The sequence below is a fragment of the Zingiber officinale genome, chromosome 4B (genome assembly GCF_018446385.1).
Source record: "Zingiber officinale cultivar Zhangliang chromosome 4B, Zo_v1.1, whole genome shotgun sequence".
NCBI lineage: Eukaryota > Viridiplantae > Streptophyta > Magnoliopsida > Zingiberales > Zingiberaceae > Zingiber > Zingiber officinale.
In genome coordinates this window covers 120,301,263-120,310,464 of record NC_055993.1, presented here as the reverse complement: position 1 = coordinate 120,310,464, position 9,202 = coordinate 120,301,263, and positions in this window count along the sequence as shown.

Genomic DNA, 9,202 nt, shown 5'->3' with positions numbered 1-9,202 from the left:
AAGAGATTTTAGGAGTCACTCATCAGAAGTTGGATTTCAATCCCAACTAACTGCATCTGGTACACCCCAACAGAATGGTGTAGTAGAAAGAAGGTAAAGGACTTTTATGGAATAATTAGATAGATGATGAATTATTCAGAAAATTATCAAATTTGTTTTAAGGATAAACTCTGAAAATGAAAGTGAACATAGTACCTTCCAAGTTAGAACTCTCTACTCATATAGAATTGCTGAATAGGTGAAAACCTATTTTGAAGCATATTCGGATTCAGGTAATCCAGCACATATGTTAAAGAGAGACAATGATAAGTTGGATAGGAGTTCACTTGTTTGTAAGTTATCCTAGATAAACAAAAGTAGGTTTATAGTCTTAAAAATCAGAAGGTCATTGTTAGCATCAATGACTGATTTTTAGAAAATGACTATATAATGAACCACGTGCTCATAAGTAAATTTATTCTTAAGGAAATAATAAAGGACATGTCTAACCTAGTACCAACTGTACAAGATGAGATACCACAAGAAAACTGCAACACGTATCACAAATGATACACAATTGCAGAAAGTGCCTTGTCGTAGTGGGAGGGTTGTTAGGCAACCTAAATAGGTTCATGTTTTGGGCTCGATCCCTGGAGGGCATGAACCTGATCTCCGGTCATATGATGAAGCACTCCAAGATAAAAATGCAGCATCTTGGCAAAGAGTAATGAATAAAAGAATTAGAATATATGTATTCTAATAAAATCTGGAAGCTTGTAGAACCACCAAATGGTGTAAAAGTCTTTGGGTGAAAAAAGGTCTATAATAGGAAAAGAGGGATAGAAAGGAAGGTGGTAACTTTCAAAGCAAGGCTTGATGAAAAATGAAACTTTTTCACTGGTAGTCATGCTTAAGTCTATCCGGATTCTTTTATCTATTTGGCAAGTGGATGTCAAGACAGTATTCCTTAATGGAAGTCTTGAAGAAAGCATCCATATAAAGCAACCAGAAGGGATCATTACAAAGGGCTAAGAGCATCTTGTGTGCAAGCTCAATCAGTCTATGGACTGAGGCAAAGCTTCAAGGTCTTGGAACATCCGGTTTATCAAAGTAATCCAGATCTATGGATTTAGTAACCGGATAAGTCTTGTGTATACAAAAGATGTGATGGGAATGTGGTGGTATTTCTTGTACTATACGTAGATAACATTTTTGGTAGTTGGAAACAATATCAAAATGTTGTCAGAAGTAAGGGTATGGTTGTCCAAACAATTTGATATAAAGGACTTGGGAGAATGTATATATTCTTGAGATCAAAGTAATAAGGGATCACAAGAAGAGAATATTTTACTTATCCCAAGCTTGATACATCGGAAAAATCCTTGCTCGTTTTAAGCATGCAAAACTCCTAGAAAGGTTTCTTACCTTTTAAGGATGGAGTGTCTTTATCTAAAGAGATGTCTCCGATGACATCAAAGGAGATTGAGGACATATAGGCAGTTCTTTATGCTTCGGCAGTTAGACAACCTAATGTATGCTATACACGAGATCAGAAATCTGTTTTGCCAAGGGCATAGTTAGCAGATATCAAAGTAACCCTAGACAAGGACATTGGACTACAGTAAAGCATATATTAAAGTACCTTAGAGGCACTAGAGATTATATGCTAGCTTACAAGGCAGTTAATTTGGTCCCTGTGGGCTGCATGGATTTTGACTTCCAATCGGATAGGGACAATAATAAGTCGACCTCGGGGTTTTGTGTTTACTTTAGGAGGTAAAGTCATAACTATGGAAGAGTGATAGGCATAGGTGTTGATCCGGCGGTAAGAATGGGGGACCCACTTCCTGAAGGGTCCCAGCCTGAGGACGGATGGAGGGCTGACTAAGCGGGTAATGGCCGCGTCAAGCAGTTGAGCAGGTCCGAGCGGAGCCAGAGATAACCCAGCCATGGGCTTGGGTTTCCGACGCCAAGGCGGGAGGACTGAATGGCCGAGCGGGTGCCTGCCCGGTTGGGACCGAAGGGCCGAGCGGGTGGTCCGTTCGGCCAGGATAAGGGCGAGGATACAAAGGTTAACCGAGCGGCCTATTCGTTCGGCTCGGGATAGGGGATGTCAGCAAAGGCATGTTTGATGATTATGCCGTACACAAGATTGCACGATGGAGGATCTCGCCGTCACATCAGGGAGAGGTTGATACAGTAGCGGTATGGCCTTATGGGTGCCCTTCTGACAGACTCATACCTGGGCATGGTCGAAAGCAGGTGATTACTTTGATTGGCGCGCCCAGGCTCCTTCGAGAGGTCTATATAAGGTCTCCATTTCTTCACCGGAGGTACGCTGGTCCGAATCTCTGAAGCCACCTCTTTGTTATTCCTCGCCTGACTTGAGCGTCGGAGGGTCGTCGCCGGGACACCCCTCCCGGCTCGGTTTTGTTGCAGGTTCGCCGGAGCACTCGAGGATCCAGCAGGGAGCGCCACGTCCCCAGCGTCCTTTGACTTCTGGTTCGGACAGGATCAATTTGGCGCCGTCTGTGGGAACGCACCTGCATCCGAGCAGAAGCAATGGACGAGACTGGAAGACTACATACCGTGGCACTCTCACAAGAAGAGTTTGACGCTATAGTCAAGGCGAGGGCAGCCAAGATAGTGGCGCAGTAAAAGGAGAAAGCACAAGCTGAGCGAGCGCAACAGCAAACAACCTCAGCTTCAGCAGGCCGGGCGGCGCAAGCAGACCGCCCGGAATATGTTTCAACAGGAGGGTTCCCTCGGGCTCTCTTCCGTACTCCCCCAGAAATCGCGCCTACCCACGGGGAGCAAGGATCTTCATCCGATGAGCCTCCCATTCGGGATCATAGGAAGGGCAAAGCTCCCTGAGCGGACGCACCACCCGAGCAGGTTCACCGACAATTCTCTGAAGCCATACATCGGGATCCGTTACCAAAATACTATACACCACCGCCGATCGGAGCTTACAATGGAACGACCGACCCCGATGATCATTTGGGGAAGTTCGACAGCATCGCCACCTTGCATCAGTACTCTGATGGCGTAAAGTGCCGGGTATTTCTCATCACTCTATCGGAATCTGCACATAGGTGGTTTCGGAGGCTGCCGGATGGCTCTATCACTAGCTTCCAGGAGTTCCGAACGGCATTCCTTCATCACTTTGCGAGCAGCCGACGTTATCAAAGGACAAGCGTCAACCTGTTCACCATCAAACAAGAACCAAGAGAATCTCTCCGGGCGTATATACAGCGGTTTAATCAAATAGCGATGGACATCCCCACAGCCACCTCGGAGACGATGGTAAACACATTCACGCAAGGCCTCGCGGAAGGGGATTTCTTCCGCACGCTCATTCGCAAACCGCCCAGAGACTACGACCACATGCTACACCGGGCGAATGAGTATATAAATGTGGAAGAGGCGGAGGCTGCCCGACGGAAGGGAACTCATGCCGAACGTCCGGCCCAAGCCGAACGAAAGCAGCCCGCTGCCCATCAGCCACCAAGAGGACCAAGAGTTGAGGCATCCCGGGCACATCATGCGAAGTCCCCGGTGGTCCAAGAGGTAGCGGCCGAGCGGCCAAGGATAAAGAGAAAGAGGGTATGGACCCCAATGTTTTTCTCTTTCCATAATACTGACTCCCACAACACCCGCGACTGTCGGGGCTTGCCTTCAATCACCCATCCCGTACGACGGGGTGGCCCTCGTCGATCGCCTTCACCCGACTGCCGGCAGCGGCATCAAGAGTCCGGTAGACGAACATATCGAAGATCTCCCGAACGACGTTTCCCTCCAAGGCATGAAGATCGCTCTCGAAGGTCCAATGAGCGACCTAGGCAATCCGCTCGGGAAGAGGAGAATAGAAACAACATCTCCCGGGGAGAAATCAATATTATTGCGGGTGGGCCGACCGGAGGAGATTCACACAGGGCAAGAAAAGCAAGCGCTCGGCAGCTCAGAATCCATGAGGTGGGTTGCAGCCAAGAAAGGGCGAGCGGACCCGAGATCAATTTCGGGCCCAAGGATCTTGAGGGAGTTGAAGTGCCGCATGATGATGCCCTTATCGTCAAAGCGGTAATAGCCAACTACACCATCCACCGTATCTTCATTGACACTGGCAGCTCGGTCAACATCATCTTCAGAAAGGCCTTTGATCAACTACAAATCGATCAAGCCGAGCTGCTGCCCATGACAACCCCCCTCTACGGGTTTACGGGCAATGAGGTTCTTCCGGTCGGACAGGTAAGACTGGCTATCTCCTTAGGGGAAGAACCGCTCCGGAGAACGAGGACAACAAACTTTGTGGTGGTCGACTCCCCTTCATCCTACAACGTGATACTGGGGCGACCGGCGTTAAGCGAATTCCGAGCTGCTGTGTCGACGTTCTACCAGAAGATCAAATTCCCGGTCGAGGACAAAGTCGGTGAAGTACGAGGAGATCAATTAGCCGCTCGGAGATGCTATGTGGAAATGGTTCGAGCCGAATCCAGCGCCGCTCGAAAGCCTCCCCGGATCGAGGTACACGCCATAACCGAGAAGCCCCCTGCTTTAATTTATGATGAAAAGGAGGAGGTTCAGATCCATCCGAGCCGATCGGAGGCTACAACCTTTATTGCCGCCGACCTGGAGGACGAGCAGAGAGAAGAGGTGGTCAAATGCCTCCAGATGAATCATGACGTCTTCGCCTGGTCGACGCATGAGCTGCCCGGTGTCTCCCCCAGCATAACCCAACATAGGCTTCACGTCCGGCCGGACGCTCGGCCAGTAAAACAAAGGAGAAGAGATTTCAGCGCCGAGCAGAATATTATCATTCGAGCGGAAGTAGAAAGGCTCTTAGAGGCCGGCCACATACGGGAAGTTCAATTCCCAAGCTGGTTAGCCAATGTGGTGCTCGTCTCCAAGCCGGGCAACAAATGGAGGGTATGCATCGACTTCAGAGATCTGAACAAAGCCTGCCCGAAGAATTTCTACCCTCTGCCCCGAATCGACCAGCTCGTAGATTCTACAGTCGAATGCGAGCTTATATGTATGCTGGACGCCTACCAAGGCTATCATCAAGTGCCGCTCGCCCCGGAAGATCAGGAAAAAGTTAGCTTCGTTACACCGGACGGGACGTATTGCTATACGGTGATGCCGTTCGGACTGAAGAATGCCGGAGCAACATATCAAAGATTGATGAATAGGGTCTTCCGCGAGCAAATCGGACACAACCTGGAGGTCTATGTAGATGACATCCTCATCAAATCCTTCCGAGCGGCCACTTTATGCAAAGATATGGAAGAAACCTTCCATACACTCAGAAAATATGGGGTCAAGCTAAATCCTCATAAGTGTTTGTTCGGCGCCAAAGGAGGACGTTTCTTGGGCTATATTGTGACTGAACGGGGTATTGAAGCTAATCCTAGCAAGGTGAAGGCTCTTCAGGACATGCCACCGCCCAGAAACATGAGGGAAGTACAGAGGCTGACCGGTCGGATTACAGCGCTATCACGCTTCATCTCCAAGACTGCCGACCGGAGCCTTCCGTTCTTCAAAATCCTCCGCAAAGCTACAAAGTTCCAATGGAATGAAGACTGTGATCGGGCCTTTGAAGAATTGAAGACGTACTTAAACTCCCTACCTGTGCTAGCCAAGCCAGGCACATTTATTTATCCTCAACCGAGCATGCTGTGGGATCAGCGTTAGTCCGGTCGGGAGGTGAGGAGCAACCTGTATATTTCCTTAGTCATATCTTGAAAGATGTTGAAACCCGCTATACCGAACTCGAGAAGTTGGCCTTTGCTTTGATCCTTGCCGCTCGGAGGCTTCGTCCTTATTTCCTGGCGCACACGATTATCGTCAAGACCAATAGCCCGTTGGGACGAGTGCTTTTAAATCCAGAAGCTTCCGGACGGCTCATCAAATGGACAACCGAGCTAAGCGAATTTGATATCCAATATCAACCCCGTTCGGCTATCAAAGCACAAGCCTTAGCCGATTTCGTGACAGAGGTGCAGGACCCGGAACCCGAAGCTGTGTGGAAAGTGTTCGTGGATGGATCGTCCACTAGACACGGGAGCGGAATTGGCATAGTTTTGCTGTCCCCTCAAGGAGAGCGGATGCAGCTCTCCGTCCGGCTAGATTACCGAGCGACCAACAACGAAGCAGAATATGAAGCCCTTATTGCTGGATTGCAGGCCGCTCGGCACGTTGGAGCCGGCCGGGTCATCCTCTATTCAGATTCCCAGTTGGCTGCTCAGCAAATCTCGGGGATTTTTGAGATAAATAGTACAAGGCTCAAGCTCTACGTGGAAGCTATTGAAAAACTTAAGCTCAACTTTAGGGAGGTGATTATTCAGAAGATCCCCCGGGCGGAGAATCAAGTGGCGGACGAATTGGCCAAGCTGGCAAGCGCGTTATCCCCGGTCGGCTCTCAAAAGCCGATCGAGCAAGTATCTTTAGTAGCACATGTCGATCGGATGGAGGGCATCACATACCCGAGCGACTGGAGGATAACTATTGTGGAGTTTTTGCGCTCGGGAGCTACCCCATCCGACTGGGAAGAAGCTCACTTACTAAAGAGAAAGGCTAGTCGGTTCACCCTCGTAGGAGATCAACTCTACAAGAAGGCCTTCTCCCGTCCGCTCCTAAAATGCGTCAGCTGGGAAGATGCCGAGTACATCCTTCGGGAAGTGCACCAAGGTTCGTGCGGTGGACATCCAGGCGGACGGTCATTAACCAGGAAGATTTTGCTAGCCGGGTATTTTTGGCCGACACTTCAAAAGGATGCTGCCCGGACCGTGGCAAATTGTCTATCCTGTCAGAAGTATCACAGCATGTCCCACCGACCGGCAGATGAGATGAAAGCATCAACTGTGGCCTGCCCGTTCGACCAATGGGGGATGGACATCGTGGGACCCTTCCCCATGGCTACCGGGCAGCGGAAGTTCTTATTGGTGGCGGTCGACTACTTCTCAAAATGGGTAGAAGCTGAGCCACTTGCAAAAATATCCGAGCAGATGGTTAAAAAGTTCATATGGCAAAATATCATCTGCCGCTTTGGCATCCCAAGACGACTCGTCTCCGACAATGGACGTCAATTCACGGGGAAGTTGCTCAGGGAGTGGTGCGAAAGTTATGGCATCGAGCAGCACTTTACATCGGTGGCATACCCCCAGAGTAACGGTCAAGCCGAGGTAACCAACCGAGAGATTCTCAGAATTTTACTGACTCGGCCACCATGAAGGAGGCAATGGTAGACGAGCACAAGGCCCCTATGGGCTCTCCGACGACACCAAAAGAGGGAACGGGCACCCCATTTCACTTGGTATATGGAGGCGAATCATTGGGGTGGAGTCCGCTCGTGCAAAACTATGATGAAGATAACGCAACGGAGGAGCATGGAGCTAGACTTGGTCAAGAGGAAAGAGATAAAGCGTCCGTCCACTGATGGCGCATCAACGATGAAATGAACTACAACCGCGTGATACCCGTGAGCCTTTCAAGTAGGCGACCTAGTCTGGAAGAAAGTTAAGCTGGCAAGTTGGAAGCTCCTTGGGCAGGACCCTTTGAAGTGGTCGAGAAGCTCCGATCGGGCGCTTATTACCTCAAGGATGCGGAAGGTCGGATGCTGGACCGGCCCTGGAGTGCAAATCACCTTCAGCCATATAGAGCTGGGTGAGAGGTGCGTTGTTGCTCTATTTTGTGTAAATTCAAAATAGCTGTACTCCTTTTGTCGCAGGAAACAAATTATTCCCAAGGCATTCTGTATTCATAGCCGAACGGCTGGTTATCTGAAGGCCCCGTACCATTAGGACGGAGGTATATTAACCGAGCCCCGAGCTCGATGGGAAGACCCCGTGCCGTTCGGCCGGGCGTACGATAGCCTTGCATTGGCACAAAAACCGAAGGCCCCCGAGCCGCTCGGCTGGGAGGTTTATATATGCAAGCTTAGTCAAAGATCGGGAGACGGTCCGGCGTCTATAAACCCTCCGGCCGGGAAATCGGGAGACGGTCCGACGTCTATAAACCCTCCGGCCGGGAAACCGGGAGACGGTCCGGCGTCTATAAACCCTCAGGCCGGGAAACCGGGAGACGGTCCGACGTCTATAAACCCTCCAGCCGGGAAACCGGGAGACGAGCTGGCGTCTATAAATATCCGCGCCGACGAGCTCCGTCGTTAAAGATCGAGAGCCGCACCGACCGGCTATAAATATCCGCGCCGACGAGCTCCGTCGTTAAAGATCGAGAGCCGCACCGACCGGCTATAAATATCCGCGCCGACGAGCTCCGTCGTTAAAGATCGAGAGCCGCGCCGACCGGCTATAAATATCCGCGCCGACGAGCTCCGTCGTTAAAGATCGAGAGCCGCGCCAACCGGCTATAAATATCCGCGCCGACGAGCTCTATCGTTAAAGATCGAGAGCCGCGCCGACCGGCTATAAATATCCGCGCCGACGAGCTCCGTTGTTAAAGATCGAGAGCCACACCGACCGGCTATAAATATCCGCGCCGACGAGCCCAGTCGTTAAAAATCGAGAGCCGCGCCGACCGGCTATAAATATCCGCGCAGAAGACCGACGAGCGATATCGTTAAAGATCGAGAGCCGCGCCGACCGGCTATAAATATCCGCGCCGACAAGCTCCGTCGTTAAAGATCGAGAGCCGCACCGACCGGCTATAAATATCCGTGCCGACGAGCACCATCGTTAAAAATCGAGAGTCGGTCCGACGACTATAAATACCCCGGGCGGACGAACGAATACCAGAGAATAAGAAACCGCGGAAACCTGAAGTATTAAAACATTTAGGCCCGCTCGGGCGTTGGTCCTTCGATACTTGGCGTTTGTTGAGTTCACACTGGCTAGATACGTGTAGAGCGAGTAGGCCCTCCTGCTCGGACTTTGTTTAATGGGTTAAGCTAACCGGCCGCGTGACGGAGAACGCTTAAAGAGCATGACTAACTCTAAGCATAAACATTAAGCAACAGAAGAATATTATGGATAGGAAGACACAAGCAAAGACATAATTGCATTAAAAGGAAAGCATGCCGAACGGCAAGTACAAAAAGTTGCGCTGGTCTTAGGAAACGTAAAAACAAGGTACAGACAAGGAACACTCCTCACTCAGGGTCTTCGAAGTTGAAGAAGCCGTCTAGGATGTCGTCTATCATGGCCGCCAGATCGGAGGCGGGAATGTGCATTCCCGCAGGAAGGTGGCCACCCTTCTTCAAGTACGC